This window comes from Hyperolius riggenbachi, chromosome 12 (assembly GCF_040937935.1).
Source record: "Hyperolius riggenbachi isolate aHypRig1 chromosome 12, aHypRig1.pri, whole genome shotgun sequence".
Lineage (NCBI taxonomy): Eukaryota > Metazoa > Chordata > Amphibia > Anura > Hyperoliidae > Hyperolius > Hyperolius riggenbachi.
Window position 1 is genome coordinate 179,199,743 of NC_090657.1, and position 19,623 is coordinate 179,219,365.

The 19,623-nt window shown below is 46.6% G+C and overlaps 1 protein-coding gene across 15 annotated transcripts in view; it reads right to left on the bottom strand.

Annotated features, from left to right (window-relative positions):
• The window catches only part of FAM110A (family with sequence similarity 110 member A), an 897,957-nt gene that overhangs the window by 283,717 nt on the left and 594,617 nt on the right, over nucleotides 1-19,623 (bottom strand). For 10 of the 15 annotated variants that reach the window (XM_068262828.1, XM_068262827.1, XM_068262817.1 and 7 more), the window contains one exon: nucleotides 18,431-18,694. The exons of the other annotated variants lie outside the window; for them this stretch is intronic. The gene's annotated coding sequence lies outside the window, so the exon portion shown is untranslated. The remainder of the gene's footprint in view (nucleotides 1-18,430; nucleotides 18,695-19,623) is intronic. 15 annotated transcript variants of the gene reach the window in all.

A 19,623-nucleotide genomic window follows, 5' to 3' on the forward strand; every position in this document is an offset into this window, starting at 1 on the left:
GTGTTTTGGGGGTCATAGGCAGCATTTTTCTTCCTCCAAACACAGCGAGTTGAGTTAATGCCAAAGAGCTCTATTTGGGTCTCATCAGACCACAGCACCTTCTCCCAGTCACTCACAGAATCATTCAGGTGTTCATTGGCAAACTTCAGACGGGCCTGCACATGTGCCTTCTTGAGCAGGGGGACCTTGCAAGCCCTGCAGGATTTTAATCCATTGCGGTGTAATGTGTTTCCAATGGTTTTCTTGGTGACTGTGGTCCCTGCTTATTTGAGGTCATTCACTAACTCCTCCCGTGTAGTTCTAGGATGCTTTTTCACCTTTCTCAGAACCATTGACACCCCACGCGGTGAGATCTTGCGTGGAGCCCCAGAGCGAGGTCGATTGATGGTCATTTTGTGCTCCTTCCATTTTCGAACAATCGCACCAACAGTTGTCACCTTCTCTCCCAGCTTCTTGCTAATGGTTTTGTAGCCCATTCCAGCCTTGTGCAGGTCGACAATTTTGTCTCAGACATCCTTGGACAGCTCTTTAGTCTTTCCCATGTTGGAGAGTTTGGAGTCTGCTTGATTGATTGATTCTGTGGACAGGTGTCTTTTATACAGGTGACTAGTTAAGACAGGTGTCCTTAATGAGGGTGACTAATTGAGTAGAAGTGTCTAACCACTCTGTGGGAGCCAGAACTCTTAATGGTTGGTAGGGGTTCAAATACTTATTTCACTCAATGAAATGCAAATCAGTTGCTATCTTTAATTTAAGGTTATTTTTTCGATTTTCCTTTTGATGTGCTATCTGACACTGTTAAAATAAACCTACCATTGAAATGATACTGTTCTGAGACTTTTCATTTCTTTGTCATTGGACAAACTTACAAAATCAGTGAGGGGTCAAATAATTATTTCCTCCACTGTATGTGATCGCACGCCAGACAAAGAGCAAGTGAACAACCAGCAGTATATATACTCTAGGACCTTTCCAGGACCTCCCTAATTGCTGGTCCAATGGGAGCAGTGGAATTTGTCAGCTGACCCAGCTGGTCAGCCGACTCCCTTCTAACTGCTATTTAAACTCTGCCTCTGTGCTCGCGCGCGTGTAAGTCTGAATCTTGGTGGACTATCAGTCCCAGCCACACCAGTACTGTCTTGCAATGTATCCAGTGAACTGAGTGCGGGAGCCGCCTCCAATGCGGATTCCGCCATTCCCGATGCGGATTCCGCCGCTCTGCCTAAGCAGCATGCGGCGTTTTTTCCGCGTTGTGACGCCATGCTGGACGCGGAAACAGCCGCCTCGCCTTGAGAGACAGCGGCTTTTCCGCGTTTCATCACAGGTAATGTATATAGAGTGGGGTATTGTACTGTATTAACTGGGCCTATTTTTAACAGTGAGTCTCAAGCAACCAGAAAGCACACTTATCCGGCATCAGCCGATCCCCATCGGTGCCGGATAACTGAGACTCTGCAGCACTCTCTGTTACTCAGAATCACCATATCAGGACCTCGGCACAACTTGAACGGGTTGGCTAAACTGAGACTGACAGCGACTTGAGCTCTCTGCAGTTCCCTCCTCTCCCTTACTTTGCTGTTTATGCCGCTCTTTCCACTAAAAGGAAATCTCAAGTGGCACAAAAATAATGAGTTGGATACTCAGCTATGTAGAAGAAGGCTCTGGATCCCATAGAGAATCCCCTGAAAATAAAAATATGACTCTTTTCTTTGCTACTAATGTTCTATTCCCTATCCGTACTACACATAAAATTCATTATATCCTACTTTTTTTTAAATTGCTTCAGTTATCCTTTAAGAGGGCCGGAAATTAGCACTAGGCACACTAGGCATGAGCCTAGAGGCACCCACATCCTGGATTTACACTGGTGTCACCCGCCCCCCCCAGATGAGGAGAGAGAGCTGGATGAGCACATCTAAGTTTGTGATGGGATTTGTGGGTTCGCAAGAGGGTGGCATTGCGGGTACCAGAACTTCTGTGCCTATAGGCTCCCAAGATATAAATCCAAGCAGGCCAAAGCAATAATCCACATGGACATTCGAGCGAGGTGAAAAAGGTTATCATTGGGGAAAAGCAGCTTGTTGTGCTGTGTGAGGAGTCTGACAGTGATTGAGGCGGGGGAGGCAGGAGAGCAGCAATGTTTCATTTGACTTGCACAGCAGAAGGGAGGAGGTGGCACTGCTGTCCTGACTTGATAAGGAATGGAGTGGCTGAGGGTGAGCAGTTTGCTTGTCACAGACACACAGCCAGCCAGTGTGCTATTATTTTGAGCTGCAGCATGTCATGTGAGAACATTAAATGAAACAGAGTAAATTTTCTGGTGCTGTTTGACCAAATCAGGAGGAGGGGGGGGGGGGGGGGCATCCTAACAAGTTGGCCTCAAGGCAGCAAAAAGTCTAGAACTGGCCCTGGGAACAACATTCACAGATTAGAACATGTTCAGCTTCCAATTGATAACAGACATGCTTTAAATACCAAACAGTTATTGTGTTGTCTCGCACACACTAAAGGCCCATACACACGTCGGATTTTTCTGAACGACCCGTCGTTTGAACGTTCCGTCGTTCAGTCGTTCGCACGTCAAATCCGACGTGTGTACAGACTATCGTTCGGGTGATAAGACTGGTTAAACCAGTCTTATCACGCGAACGATAGTCCGTACACACGTCTGATTCCGCGTGCGAACGACTGAACGACGGGACGTTCAAACGACCCGTCGTTCAGAAAAATCCGACGTGTGTATGGGCCTTAAGCCTTAGTGACTAAGGGATCAAACCCATTGGGCTTGATTCACAAAGCGGTGCAAACTGTTTAGCACAGGTGTGCTAAACAGTTAGCACGTGAAGTGCTGTTTGTGGACTTTTGTGAGCGCAATTTGCGCGCGCAAAAGTCCGCGACCGCATGAACGGCACTTCACGTGCTAACTGTTTAGCACACCCGTGCTAAACAGTTTGCACCGCTTTGTTAATCAAGCCCATTGTCTCTAAGGGGAGTGCAGCAGCTGGAAAAAGAGGGATGACGCCCTCTGTGCAATGTTCAATCAAAAAAAGCTGGCACATCCAAGGTGAATCTTTATTGGTTCCATATAAGACATATAGTCAATGTTTCGGAGCCACGTAGGGCCCCTTTGTCGAGGCACAAATTGCTCGAAAGCAAAAATCTGTCTGCTGAGGTAAACAACCTGTAGGGTTAATGAGAGAAGACCCCAGACACTCCTGTGCAGCAATGTGCACTCAATAGGTGGCAGCAGCACTGCCTTAAAGGAGTCATCAGGCAGATAAACACTTCCCCCTCTAATTACGTGGGGCTTCTTCCAGCCCCTTGCAGCTGACATGTCCCACGCCGCGGGTCTGCTCTCAGCCGCCAGCCTGGGGTCCCCGCGGGTGCAGAGGCCGACCTCGAGGTCGTTCTCTACTGCGCCTGTGAGAGTGCTGTTGTCAATCAAGGCCACGTTGCCCACAGTGTACTGTGCAGGTGCAGTAGAGGACGGCCTAGCGAGACACCGTCGGGGACCCAGGCTGGAGGCTGAGAGCGGACCTGCGGCGTGGGACATGTCAGCTGCAAGGGGCTGGAGGAAGCCTCAGGTAAGTAGAGGGGGAAATGTTTATTTGCCTGATGATTCCTTTAAATACCAGCGTCCTGTTTATCAATATAGCTTCCAAGCCAACAGGTTTAGGCATTCTGCCATACTTGCATACATGTTCTAAGAAACGTGAAGCAAACAAGAGTAGTAAAACAATAGGTGATACAGTAACAGATAAGAATAGTAAGGGAGGCGCCCCATTGAGAGAAATAACGGAGGGAAAGAGGAAATGAAACAACACAGAACAAAGATAAGAAAACAAATTGGCATTTGTCCTTGTTTTTCTGCAATCATCTAAGTAATAGTTTACATCTACTATGTACCTTAAAGGGACACTGTAGGGGGGTCGGGGGAAAATGAGTTGAAGTTACCCGGGGCTTCTAATGGTCCCCCGCAGACATCCTGTGCCCATGCAGCCACTCCCCGATGCTCCGGCCCCGCCTCTGGTTCACTTCTGGAATTTCAGACTTTAAAGTCTGAAAACCACTGCACCTGCATTGCTGTGTCCTCACTCCCGCTGATGGCCCCAGGAGCGTACTGCGCAGGCCCAGTATGGTCTGTGCCTGCACCGTGCGCTCCTGGTGACATCAGGGGAAGCGAGGACACGGCAACGCAGGCGCAGTGGTTTTCAGACTTTAAAGTCTGAAATTCCAGAAGTGAACGAGAGGCGGGGCCGGAGCATCGGTGAGTGGCTGCGCGGGCACAGGATGTCTGTGGGGGACCATCAGAAGCCCCGGGTGACTTCAACTCATTTTTCCCTGACCCCCCCCTACAGTATCCCTTTAAAGAGTACCCAAGTTAGTTCCTTGGTGGGGGCAGAGGGGACACAGAGGCATGTTTTCTGCCTCATGACATGCCTCTGGGTCCCCCCACCGCCGCACTAGAGCTCACCGAAATTAGCGACAATATTTGTCACTATATCAAAGTGTAAATAGTGGAGAGGGATTCCCTGTTCAAAACTCCCGCTAGGGGCATTCCTACAGGCTTTCCAGAGCCGTCATTGGGCAGCATTCTCTCCCTGGCCACGCCCCCTGCCGCTACCCCGCCTCCCTGCATGCTGGGAGAGATCTCTCTTTCCAGTGTTGTGATGATCCAGAGGTCACGAAAGTGAAAGTGGAGCAGTGCAGCCCACAGGAACAGGGGTTTTGGCGGCTACCTGATCCGCTCAGCCCCCCGGATCAGGTAGCATATTTCTCTTTTTCATGTTTTCATTTTATGAGCCCACCTCTTTAAAGTGAGTCAGATACTCACCTAAGGAGAGGGAAGGCTCGGTCCTAATGAGCCTTCCCTCTCCTCTCCCGGTGCCCGGTCCCGCGCAGGATCCCCCGTGGCAGTATTCGACCAGTTCGGTCAAATACTGCCACTTCCGCATGCCGAAGGGAGCTTGCGGAAGCCTTCGGGAGCACTCGGGCTCCTGAAGACGGGCCGCTCCATACTACGCATGCGCGAGCGCCCTCTATGACGCACTCAAGTGTGCGTAGTATGGAGTGGCCCGTTTTCGGAAGCCCGAGTGCTCCCGAAGACCTCCGAAGTCCCTGCGGCGGTAGACACGAACGGAGGAGCCAGCGCAGCACCGAGGGCACTGGGAGAGGGAAGGCTCAGTAGGACCGAGCCTTCCCTCTCCTTAGGTGAGTATCCGACTTTTTTATTTTTCTAGCGGTACCCATTGGCTTTAAAGATTCAAAGTCTGACCAGTTTTCAGAGGCTGCATCCCAATACCTAAATAGTCATCCTCCACCCTTGATTCTAACCAATTCCGTGCAGAGTTCAAACTCAAGGCCTGTGGTCCGAATGTGCCCCTCCTTGTCATTCTATGTGACCCTCCAGAGCTTCAAATGTGCATCATTGCAAGAACAAAGTGCACTGCCTCCCCATCCAGAGGATGACAGTGTCAGTTTGAGCCTGAGTGCAGTAACAATCCCCTCTGTGAAATTAGCATGGGCCCCTCTCCTTGGATCCGAATCCCTCCTCCCTCCCATATGGCTGGTAATGAGACACATACTCTTTTCCCGCTGGCACCATCTCCCCACAGTAGTGCAATGGAGCACTGCAATATTTACCTGCTCCAGTGGAGCGTCTTGTCTCTTTTGTTTTTCCCAGCAGCTGCACGCTCTAAACTTACACACCTCCATCTCCCGATCACGTGACATGCATTCACAGCAAGAGCTGTGCAGGAGACCTGATACAGCATTGAAGCAGGTAAATATACAGTAAAACTGCTCCCCTGCACTACTCTGCAGCAGGGTGAGGAGCGGTGATCCAGGCCCCCACAATCGCCATAGTTACGCCACTTTATTTAAGACTGATAAATGTTAATAAAAAATTTGGCCTGCAACTTAAAGTGAACCAGAGACGAAGCACCTTCATGTATTTTACCATATATATCAGTGGGAACATTAGAGAAAACACCTACCCTGCTCTCTGTTTCATTCTTCACTGTTCAGCTTGCCTGTGACAGCCCTGATAAAATCCCCAACTGAGCATTCAGTCTGGCTTTGCTATAATAACTCAGCTATAATGATTACTGAGTAGAGCCACAAGCGGGCAGGCTTGGGCTTGAAAAGACATCACAGAAGACAGACTCAGCTGTAATGATTCCTGAGCAAAGCCAGACTGAATGCTCAGTCGGGCATTTTATCAAGGTGACACCCTGTCGTCCAGTTGGACAGCAGTGTCACCTGATGCAGAATTGGATTGGAAGCCAGCGAATGACTGCTCACTGACTTCTACAGTATGTGGATAGGTGGTGCCAGCACTGCTATTTTACAGTATATGCAGGCAGACGATATTTTAAGGGAAGATGGGCTGCATATATAAGTTATACATTTTGTATTTGGGGGGCCAGTGAAAAAGTCTTGGCGGGCCACATTTGGCCTGCGGGCCTAAAGGGGCCCATACACTGGTCAATTTCAGCCTTCGATCGATTGGATCAAATCGATCAAAAATTGATTGCCGATCGATTGATTTGCAGCCGATTTCGATTGATTTGATCTATCTGACATGATATCGATGGTCCATAGAGTTGCATTGGATCTAATGGTCCAGTAATGCATTTAGATCGATTTTCAATAGATTTCCAATAGATTTCATTCTGAAAGTCGAATCTGCCGTAAATCTATAAGTGTATGACCACATTTAGTTTGAGGACCACTGATCTACCATCTCCAGACTTCCCCATCCCCATAAATACAGTGCCCCTCTTCATGTGCTGTATAATTCTTGGAGGTGGGGGGGGGGCTACCAGACTTTTGCTATGGAGTCTCATGATTTCTAGCTATGCCCCTGCTTACATATACATATCAGACTCGCCCTTATTCTTGCAAGCGATACGGAATTAAGAAGTAGCTGTAGAGTATTGTACCGAGTTATAGCCATCAGTAAAAGCAAGACGTTTTGAATCGGGTTAATACCATGTAAAAGAAAACACAAGAGTACAGCAAACACATAGGGAAACTTCAGCCTGTGAGAGTCACATATGAGTGAGCATGCCTCCTAGTGGTCAGTCTCAGGATTTCAAAATTCACAGATGACATCTGTGATATAATAAGAACACATGGCTGGACACACTTCAGGGTGACTTCTGATATGTTTATCTTGTGTGGGATATAATGTACACAGCAAAGACGTGATGATATGTCTCCGATTAGTGGCACTGACAGATCTAAGCACTTAACAGCTGCCCCCTCTTCCAAGAGATGAGTGTATATATTTACAGCTTGTCACCAGTAGTGTCACTTTATTATTCTTTTACACAATGTCTGCAGCATTTGACACATTTTATGCGTGTATCAAAAAATGGCGCCTGGAAAAAAGGGCGCGGGATATAGCCAAAATTATAGGTTATACTGTAAAACTATAATTTTCGTTTATAGCTTGTAAACGAAAATGTAGTGCTAAATAGGTTAAATAAATGGAAATGAAATGGCAAAATACCATCTATAACAACAAACGAATTCTGAAATGAAACGTCAAATAGCGTCTATAACAAAAAACGATATTTACACTTGTATTAAGCATAGTAATACAATGGTAGATTTTACAGATATTTTACTGCAATTATACCTAACTGTAGGCTCACACAGATCTCTCCCTATCCTTAACCCCTAGACCCCCTCTTTGTTTAAATATACATAATTTAATAAATTGTATGTATTACATATATTGTGCTGTAACTATACCTAACCTTACTCTCACACAGAACCCTCTCTGTACCTATCCCTAACCCCTAGACCCCCCTGGTGGTGCCTAACCCTAACCACCCCCCTGGTGGTGTATATTGTACTGTAATTATACCTAACCCTACTCTCACACAGAACCCTCTCTGTACGTATCCCTAACCCCTAGACCCCCCTGGTGGTGCCTAACCCTAACCACCCCCATGGTGGTGCCTAACCCCTAAGACCTTCCTGATGGTGCCTAATCCTAACCACCCCCTGGTGGTGTCCAACCTTAACCATCCCCCTGGTGGTGCCTAACCCTAACCATCCCCCTGGTGGTGCCAAACCCTAACCATCCCCCTGGTGGCGCCTAACCCTAACCATCCCCCTGGTGGTGCCTAACCCTAACCATCCCCACTGCACAAACACCCTTACACACATATAAACAATAATATATTTAATCCTTAAAGTACTTCACTATAAATAACATGAATAGAATAATTTATATATTTGTAATAGAATAAATAGCCTTAAAATCACGTACACATTAATAATCTTATAAATAGAAAAAGGTATATATATATATATATATATATATATATATATATATATATACACATAATAGAATAAATAGCCTTACAATCACATACGCATTACAATTCCTAAAATAACGGTAATATTAAAAGCGATATATTAGAAAGTTAATAAAACTATACTCGACTCATTATAAGTGTGAAAAACAAAGTTAATACCAAAAGCGATGTATTTCTAATAGAATAAGGTTGAAAACGATATTTAAGCATTATACATATGAAAACGAATTTTAAATGAAAAATAAGTGTAAACGAAAATTTACTTGTTACAGTCCTTTAACCAGCTGAGCGGTCTGGACGAGCTCAGCTCGTCCAACACCGCCAGCGGCTGCCGCTCAGGCCCTGCTGGGCCGATTTTAATGAAATAAAAAGCAGCACACGCAGCCGGCACTTTGCCAGCCGCGTGTGCTGCCTGATCGCCGCCGCTCTGCGGCGATTCGCCGCGAGCAGCGGCGAAAGAGGGTCCCCCCAGCCGCCTGAGCCCAGCGTAGCCGGAACAAAAAGTTCCGGCCAGCGCTAAGGGCTGGATCGGAGGCGGCTGACGTCAGGACGTCGGCTGACGTCGATGACGTCACTCCGCTCGTCGCTATGGCGACGATATAAGCAAAACAAGGAAGGCCGCTCATTGCGGCCTTCCTTGTTTATTCTGGGCGCCGGAGGCGATCGGAAGATCGCCTCCGGAGCGCCCTCTAGTGGGCTTTCATGCAGCCAACTTTCAGTTGGCTGCATGAAATAGTTTTTTTTTTATTTAAAAAAAACCCTCCCGCAGCCACCCTGGCGATTTAATCAGAACGCCAGGGTGGTTAAGCTAAATTTAAAAAAACGGGAAAATAAGTAAAAGCTCCTATAAGCGAAATTTAAAAACGAAAAAAAAAGTATAACACAAAGTTGAAACGAACTTGTAACCGATATTTGTTATAAACCTTATTCTGTAAACGAAAACTTTTGTTAACACGATCCCTGCAACCGCTATTTCTCGGGCGCCCTTTTTTCCTGTCGGGCGCCCAATAGCCGATATTTTGCATTGCAGTCTATGGTGGCGCCCTTTTTGTCCACTAGCCATGTGCGCCCTTTTTTACTGGCCCACATTTTACAGCAGTGTACAGTACAGCACTCCAGAAAGAGCTGCCTCTAACTTCAGTGCCAAGGTTTGGTCTGAAAAATTAGAAGCACTGCAGATTTATCAAGACCAATGCATGGAAAACTGGATCAAAACTTGTGCGAAAAAATGGAGCAGGTGTCTAGATCAAGTAATCTACAGTACGTTTTGCACCAGATTTGCTCCAATTCTCCTTTCTATGGGGTTGATAGATCTGCCCCCAACCCCCTCACCCCGCATCCAAGTAAGGCCTCTTTCAGATGCGCTTGTCAGGCAGTTTGGTGTCCCCTCTGCCACCATCAAGCGCCATTCGGGAGCATTTAAAACGCAACCTAAAGGCAGCGTTTTCAACACCGCACATGTCAGCACTTGACACGCAATGGCGTAACCCGACGGCAGGAAACCGCGATGTGTCACGTCTGAGCACGAATAGCTCAGGGCTGGTGCAGAAGAGCAGCTGACAGGCGGTAAATTCCCTGCCAGAGGCAGCCAGCTGAGGGATAGAATTACACTTGTGATTAGTCACAGATGAGTAGGGAATTAGAAGTGCTAAACTCTCGAAATACATACAGGGTGCATTTCTCTATGTTTTCCTTCTGTCCTGTGCAAGAGCTCAGGTTCCCTTTTAAGAAAGCCTAGAGGAATATGGAGGATGTCATATTTATTGTGTTAAAGTGCTTCTTTCTTGGCTGTAAGGCTGACTTCTAATGTATAGGGTGCAATACTGTGCCCTTTGTATTAAGAAAAAGTTCTGTTTCAGGCAGCCTATAGTGCACAGAATTGTTTATTTAGGCTTTTGAATTGTCCCTGTGATGTATTTTTAGCTTTCTAAAGTACCGTGTAGTGCAGCCTTTCTCAAACTTTTTAACCTGGAGGAACCCTGAAAATAAATGTTAGATCTCTAGGAACGCCTGAAAATATTTTTTGGATCTCAAGGAACCCCTACATTTATTTTGCAGGAGGCATAGACATTAAAAGTAGGTGTGGCTGTTTATTTCATGACCTCCTATTACAGTGCACCTCATCATTATACTGTGTTCTTATTCTAGTGCATTTTATTAATTTGTTCATATATTATTTGGACCCCTTATTTTGTGCTTCTTTTTACGGTATCCCCTATTATAATGTGCTCTCTCTTTTACCCAGGATGGGAGAAAATGCTAAGGAACCCTTGCAGAGTGCTCAAGGAACCCTAGTTGAGAAAGCCTGCTGTAGTGTAATCTCTGGTTACTGCTACCCCACTCATCTTCCCCCCTTTCTGTAGAGTGTGTGTGTGACGCTCACACGGTTCCAGAGAAAACCGCATGTGCGCCATTTAAGTAACAAACACAAATTTCATTGCAAAAATGACATTTTCCTAAATTGTTGTTTTTTTTCTAATTCCTGGCTCTGCTAGAAAGCAATGTCAGTTTTTTTTAATTACAGAGTCTCTCTCACCCAAGTGTGAAGAGTGGGTCTTCTGGCCCCATGGGACACCCTAGAGAGGTTTATAAGCCATCCATCAGAGATTAGGTGGACAGAAGCTAATAAAAAGCATCCTTCTCTATACTGTTAGTGTGACCTATGGGCACGGAGAAAGCGGGCAAAACATGAATTGGGCCAAAATCTCTCCCTGTCTAATGGGGCACTGCCCTATTCAAATTTCACAAGGCCGGACTTGTATGTGTCATGACCCCTCCCATCTACAGTGAGGATTAAAACCCCAATGACACAGCTGTCCGGGGTCCAAAAGTCCATCATCTGAAATCTTTGTCTAATAACATCGGCCAGCCAGCTGGACACTGGCAAATCACTTGGATTATCTCTCACAAAGGCATGGCAATCGCCATCTTGGACTTTCTGCCAAAGACTTGCGTTTGCCGCATGGATTACCAATAACGGTATTTGAACTGTGTATTAAGACATTCTGTTTCTTTTCCTCTCTCCCCCTTTTCTATCAAACCAATCTGTTCTGCCGACAGGTATATTTACCTGTGGGCTAAAGTATGCTGTGCGTATGTAGTTTTACAATAAAACAAACAATTTTATAGTTCAGTCTTGTGCCTGTTCTGGTCATCTGATTGCTGCTACAATGAATCTGCCCTCTGGAGAATCATACTACCGTACTGTTTTATTATGTGCTTATAAATTGTCGTTTTCCTAGTTAGATTGTAAATAACCGTTTTCTTCCTTCTAGGAATAGCTAGCGGGAGTCTCTTTCCTCCCTGAACACGAGAGAGTGGTGGCAGTGAAATTCCTCGATTTACAGCGCAAAATCGATATTTTTAGTTTACCGATTGTACATAAAATCGGGATTGTACATGTATGGGCACCTCCAACCAATCTTAACAGTTTACTACGCACACAGTGAATCTGCCTCCAGAAGTCTCTAGTGCATGAGACCTGCATGGCAACAGTGGCCTAGTAATACGGGATTGGTGAGTGATTGTCACATTACATATTGTCGACAGCATTGCGACCAATCTTTATTGTCAGTCTGCTCACCGCACTTCCTGCTAATGCTAACGGGAGCAGTTTAGACGGGATTGGCACGCTCTGTCACATTACTACCTTCTTCTGACGATCCAGCAACCGGTCTTTTAACGTCTTGTAGACAGGATCGCGGGGCTGGATCGTCACAGTGTGTGTGTGTGTGTGTGTGAGTGGGGAAGGAAAGGAAGGGGGCAGGGACGTGACTACAAGTCATCAGAAAAATTCTGATGGGGCTTCCTTGATGTTCACAGCCCTTCCCTTGGTGACCCTCCCAGTTTGTGGGGCCTGCAATACAAGGGTCATAAAACACGTGTGGTCATCATGATCTTCACACCCATAACATGTAGCCACAAAAATAGAAAATAGAAAAATAAATAGAAAATAGAAAATCTTTATTGTCATTGTTACAACCGAAATTGTACAACGAAATTCTTAAGTGCAATTTTCCAGCGAAAACAAAGACAGCATAACATTCCATTCCTACATACATTACATTGCACACACCCCTTATCAACATGGCCACTTAGCAGCATTTAACATAGAAATGGTTGAAGGATAAAAACTGTTCTTTAGTCTATTTGTCTTAGTTTTTATAAGTCTAAAACGTTTTCCAGAAGGCAGATGTTCAAATAACACATGTCCTGGATGTGAGACGTCGCTTAAAATTTTCTTAATATTCCTGAAACAATAGGAAGTATATAATTCTTCTAATGGAAGGAGAGGACAGCCAACTATCCTCTGGGCAACCTTAATTACCCTATGAAGCTGCTTTTTCTGTGCTACTGTGCAGCTTGAAAACCACGCACAGAGACAGTAGACTAGGACACCGATCTGGAGCATTGGAGGGAGTGAAGTAGTAGTCACCCCCACCCCCCACAGACACACCTCTGGGCGCCCAGATGTAGGGGCTGCTGCCCTGTAGTTATACCCCTGGAAGGGTGGAGGACACAGGTTGTTATGCCCAGTCGAAAGAGTAGGACCAATTTTGGGTACCTGGAGTCGGATTTGGAGTCGGTGGCATTCATAAGCCGAGGAGTCGGGAGTCGGAGTCGGGTGATTTTTGAATCAAATACACAGCCCTGGTAAGTATTAGACCAAGGAGTCGGAGTCATTTTGGGTACCTGGGGTTGGAGTTCGAGTCTTTGGTTCAAAAACTGAGGAGTCGGATGATTTTTGTACCGACTCCCCAGCCCTGGTTATGCCTGGCACCATCCTTTATTTAGTCCTTTATTTCAAAAAGAATGTTAAAATCATTTATAAAACAAAAAAGCCACACATTTATATGCTCCAGTGTAAATGTACGCTGCAGTATCCAACTGGAAAAACAATCTGTACCAAATTGTCCTCAATAATTTCAAAACAACCAAAACCATGAAAGTCAAATAGCAAATTGTCCACTACCAGTAATTCAGAATTGAGCTCAGGTCATAGGACCCAAGTTCAGTATACGAGTGTACAATAAAGTGCTACCTATAGACACGAAAATAGATTGCAATAAGAATATACATACAGTATTGTATATGTAAGTGTTGTGTTTGTACTTGTTGCAAGAAACAGCACTAATGGAGACTATAAGCAGAGGCTCAGAGGTGCAACAGAAAGTAGTGTAAATGCTTAACCTACAGCAGATCAATAGTGCAACCTATGGCCGTTCAATAAGTAGATAACATCCAGCAGGCCAATGAAGGCAAAGGATAAGGTCTCCTGTATGTTTGCTTTATGTATCACGGCAATGATACTGCTTTGTCAAGACCTGTTTGTACTTTGTATACCATACTTCTTATTGTCTTAGCACACCTATTGTGGTGTTAAGGGATCCACTTCTTTTTTAGAGATGTCGCGAACGGTTCCCGAACCATTCGCCGGCGAACATCTCAGCCTCTCTGTGCCCTGTACTACTTCCGGGTCACTATGACCTGGAGTAGTACGCCTACGCTGGCCCAGCGGTGCGCGTCCTAGATCGCGCTCCTGTTGCCGGGCACTCTCTGCGCATGAGCGTGACGGTCATAGTGACCCGGAAGTAGTACAGGGCACAGAGAGATTCGCCCGGCGAACGGTTCGGGCCATCTCTATTCTTTTTTGAGCTCTTCAGTCTCTACTGAAACCAAACCATCAACTGTTTAGTGGCCCTTCTCCCCTATACAGTTTCTGGGTGTCTAGTGGCTCTCCTCCCTCCCTTATACAGTTCCCCGGTGTCTAATGGCCCTCCTCCCTCCCCTATACAGTTCCCAGGTGTCTAGTGGCCCTCCTCCCTCCCCTATACAGATTCTTGGTGTCTAGTGGCACTCCTCCATCCCCTATACAGTTAACTGGTGTTTTGTGTCCCCCCTCCCTCCCCTATACAGTTCCCTGGTGTTTAGTGGCCCCCTCCCTCCCCTATACAGTTACCTGGTGTTTAGTGGCCCTCCTCCCTCCCCTATACAGTTCCCTGGTGTTTAGTGGCCCTCCTCCCTCCCCTATACAGTTCCCTGGTGTTTAGTGGCCCTCCTCCCTCTCCTATACAGTTCCCTGGTGTCTAGTGGCCCCCTCCCTCCCCTATACAGTTCCCTGGTGTTTAGTGGCCCTCTTTCCTTCACTATACAGTTCCCTGGTGTTTAGTGGCCCTCCTCCCTCCCCTATACAGTTCCCTGGTGTCTAGTGCCCCCACTCCCTCCCCTATACTGGTCATCGTTCTGCCATGCTGCTATTTTGATTAAACAATATATAGTCCATATGCAGGCATGGGGCACATTTTACACTAGAGGGGACAGCGCCGGAGGTTCCGTCGCGTTCATTGCTCATCTCGATTTCACACGCCAATTACCACCATGCACTCCATTGAGCATCGGCCCTACATCTTGCAGCATGTCCTATCAATACGTGACCAATTTCAGGCCGAAATTGGTTGCATTGTTGATCGGGCATGCTCTTGGCGGCACCGTTTTTTATTTGAATCAATTTTAAAAGTCGAATCAGATGGTCGATTGGGCGCCAAGTCGCCTGATGTATGACCACCTTAATACTAATGTGCTGAAAGTAAAACTTTTATATGGACAAGTATATGGACAATATAACAAGCAGCTAAGTCTAAAGAGATCGGCTTGTAAATATTCTCTTTAAAGAGGAACCGTCTTTAAAAAAGAAACTTTAAAGGGAACCTAAAGTGAGAAGGATTGGGAGGCTGCCATATTTATGTCCTTTTAAACACTACCAGATGCCTGGCAGTCCTGCTGTTCTCTCTGGCTGCATCAAACCTGAAAACAAGCATGCAGCTAATCTTGTCAGATGTTTGTCAGAAACTGCTTGCTTGTTCAGGGTCTATGGCTAAAAAAGATTAGCAGGATTGCCAGGCAATTTGTAACGTTTATAATTAAATATGTCAGCTTCAGGTTCCCTTTAAAAACAGTAAGAAAATAAATTGTAATCAAATCAAGCACTTAGATTAGAGACTCTGAAGTCTCCTGAAAATTAGGTTTTTATTTTAAAAAACCTTATTATTATCGTCCTTCTTAAAACGCTGCAGAACCGCGGATGAAAACCCCCTCAATCACCCCACGGGGGTTCCCGGCAGGCAAAATTCACAACTTTCTTGGTCGTGGATTTTGCTGCCGCCTCTATGCGCGTCAATTAGCGCATATCTCCGCCTCTACCCCGCCCCTCTCAGTGAAGGAAGACTGAGAGGGGCGGGGAGAGGCGGCGATCCGGGCTTATTAACGCACATAGAGGCAGAGCTGCGCTGCCTCTATGCAGTAGGAGCCCATGATGTACCCCGAGAGTTTCAGGTGATTGAGGGGGTTTTCAGCCGTGGTTCTGCAGCGTTTTAAGAGGGACAATATTGGTAATGAGGTTTTTAAAATAAAAGCCTAATTTTCAGGAGACTTCAGAGTCTCTTTAAGCTAGTATTAAAGAAAACCTGTAACGACAAAAAGTTCCCCTGGGGGGTACTCACCTCGGTAGGGGGAAGCCTCCGAATCCTATTGAGGCTTCCCTCGTCCTCCTGTGTCCCACGGCGGTTTTGCTCTGTCCCTCCAAACAGCTGGGATATAAATATTTTCCTTCCAGGCTCCAGCACAGGCGCAGTATCGGCTCTCCGCTCGGAGATAGGCGGAAATAGCCGATCACTGTTGGCCCGCTCTACTGCGCAGGTGCAAGTCTCCTGCGTCTGCGTAGTAGAGTGGACCCGACAGGCTATTTTCACCTATCTCCATGATGAGAGCCGCAACAGCGCCCCCGCTGGAGCCAGGCTTGTTGGGCTTGTCGAGCGCGGATTGCAGGAGACTTCGGGGAAGTCAGTGCTGGATTGACTGCAGCTACAGCGGAGGGAGAAGCCTCAGTGGGACCCTGAGGCTTCCCCCTACCGAGATGAGTGCCCCCCCCCCCCCCCCCAGTCTCTTTAAAGTAAATCTGTAGCAATAAAAAGTTAGAGACTTACCTATTAAAAAGTAAGGCTCTAGATCCTATTGAGGCTTTCCTGTCCCCTCACGATGTTCTCATGTCCCCACCCCCCACGCTGTCCCCTGATAACGTTACGCTGCCTTTGGGAGCCCTCGTAAGCACTCCTGTCCCCAAAGATGGACAGATCCGTATTGCACATGCACAGGTGCGTTAGAGTGTGTGCTCGAGCATGCGCAGTGCAGAGCTGCCTGTCTTTGTACACAGGAGTGCTTTTGAAGCCCTCCGAGGGTCCCTGAAGGCTTATTCGACCAGTTGGTCAAATACATGTAAAGGAGATGACAGCGCTGGAACGGAGGGATCAGGAGAGGGAACAGGGACGGCTCAATACTTTTTTCCTTGCTGCAGTTTTACTAAAAAAAAATACATATAACCACCAATCTAATTCTCTATTCTCTAAACTGTTCTGACATAAACTTGCCAAATCATCATCTCCGCCTACTCATTAATTAAGTTGACTCCTACTCTTCATGACTATATGTACTTCTGTACACAAGATGCAGACCCGTTTCTAGGGGTGTGCAGGCCATGCGGCTGTCCTAAACGATAAGGGAGCTCCGCCGTGATGGAGGGGGGAGCCGCGGCGAGGACGTCCCAACTTCTACATCCCTTCCTCTCCCCAGACCGTCCTCCCCCCTCCGCTGCAGAGATAGGGCAGCAGAAAGCCTTGTATAGCGCAACTCACCTCCCTGCGTTCCAATCACCGCTCACCTGCCGCTGGTCTCCTCTGCATAGCCGCTGATACACACTCTACTTCCTGATTACCAGATGTGTCAGTCAATCACAACTTCTTTCAGGTGTTGCATAGGCATGTTCTTAGCTTCACATAAGCTGTGTATCCATCTGAGCCTCTATTGTCCTCTTCTTTTTTTACCCCCAATTTTTCCAAGCGTCAAGGATTTCTCCAGAGAATCCGGTCTTCTCATTATGTGACCTAAGTATTTACGTTTTTAATAGTAATATCAGCCCTCTTAGTGAACAATCTGGTCTTATTGCTTTAAGTATTGACTGGGTAGATATTCTGGCAGCTTTCTCCACACCCAAAGTTCTAAAGGGGCCCATACACCTAACGATTTTCCCGCCGATATACAGCAGATTCGATCACTCTGATCGAATCTGCTGTGAAATCGTTGCGTAAACACTGACAGAACGATCGATCGATTTCCATCTCAAATCAATCGTTCCCATCGATCGGTCCGTGCGGAAGATTTTGCTTGATCGCTGGCGGGTCAGGAGTGCGTCGATAGCGGCGTACGAATGTCCGACAACCGACACTAGCGGCTATACATTACCTGCTCCGCCGGCGCGAGTCCCTGCTGTCACGGCTGCTCCTTCTCCGCTGGGCTCCGGGTTCTGGACCGGCTGGCTTCACTTACTGCCTGTCCTGACAGGAAGTTTAAACAGTAAAGCGCCCTCTACTGTTTAAACGTCCCCGGACAAGAAGAAGTGAAGCCAGCCGGTCCAGAATCCGGAACCCAGCGGTGAAGGAGCAGCTGTGACAGCGGAGACTCGCGCCAGCCGGATCAGGTAATGTATGACTGGCGGGGGGGCGGCGGCAGCTTCACAGATGGTGAATCGATTTCATGCTGAAATCGATTCACAATCTGTTTGCAGTAAAGGCAGCCATACGATCCCTCTCTGATCAGATTCGATCAGACCTCTCTAATCAGATTCGATCAGAGAGGGATCTATCTGTTGGTCGATCTGATGGCAAATCGACCAGTTTATGGCCACCTTAAAGCATCAAACAGTCGAACAGTCACAGCCATACCATATGCTACTTGTGGAGAGAACAGGAAAAAATCGGCACAAGATGTGCAACTGGCAGGTCAGAAGATGCAGGTGCCAGCAGGCAATTGTGCCTCCAGAGAACAAACTTAACACGATCAGAAGAAAAAGAGGATGTATCTGGGCACCTATCGCTGAAAAAATCACCTATTTATTTTGTTTCCAACACCTTCAGTGATACATGCAATAATCTAGCCTTACAGCTGTTTCACGGGATAACCCGCTTCTTCAGAGGCAGCAGATACAATTTAAAACATGCAGAACAAGGTATATATATATACATATATAGACAGTAGATAAGTCTTACCCCACGCTCCACGCCTCCCTCACTGCCGAGCGCGTGCCAGAATCTAGCGCCGCCCCGAGCCGGTCAGGCTGCTTGCTGGAGGAGGCACGCCCCCTTGTCTGGGGGCGTGCAATGGGATTTCCCCATGCGTCACGTGATACGCAATACGCGTCACGTGAACCGCATACATCACATCCTCCGCTTCTCAGATTGGCTGCCGGTATCAGTGAAGAGCGCAGCGGCGCCCTAGGTTGCGTAGCAACGAAGCGCATTAAAGGGGGGAACCTGAAACACAAAAACAAAGAGGAAAAAACCTTTTTAAAAACAAAAATACAAATATACAGTAAAACATCATTAAGTTTCTCAAAGGAGACCAAGAGTTGACCACTTAAAAGATGCAGTTAAAAAGTTTTTTACATATCATTATAAACGCTAGCAGCAATACAGTGATATAGATGCATCCCTCCATATATTAACCCCCACACCACTAAATAGATGGTATGGTATAGACCACGGGGGAAGGAAAGGAAACAAAAAAGGGGAAGAAGGGACAGGGCTAAGGATGAAAAAACAAAACAAAAGGAGGGGAGGACAAGGAAAAAAAATAGAGAAAGAAAGAAAAAGAGAAAAAGGAAAAGAAAAAGGGGAAAAGAGGAAAGGAAAAAAAGGGGGGAGAGGGAAAAAGATGGAGAAAAAAGGAGAAAAGGAGAAAAAGAAGAGGCAGATGAAGACATGATGGGCAGGAAGAAAATGCTACAGTGGATATGGGCCACATTTTTAAAGGGCCACACTACACACATTTCAAGTTACTAGTGTTTATCCAAAAAGCACCACAGCTCATTTCTTTCATTAAGACCCATCCTCCCACATGCTTCTGTAAGGGAGATTAGCCTAGCCTCTTCTCTCCTCAGGAGCTGGTCCCTAGACCCCCCTCTGTGTGGGTAATGCACCACTTTAAGACCACAAAATCTGAGACAATCCGCATTGCCTGCGTGGGCATCCCTGATATGGGCAATCAATCTACTAGCACCTAACCCTGTCTCTATAGATTTGTAGTGCTCCTGGAATCGGGTTTTTAACAAGCGAGTAGTTTTACCAATGTAAAACCTCATACAGGGGCAAAACACGACGTATACACCAAATTCAGTACCGCAATGTATACAGTCTTTGATCTGGATAGTGTATCCACCCAACTGTATACTTTTGCACGGCCA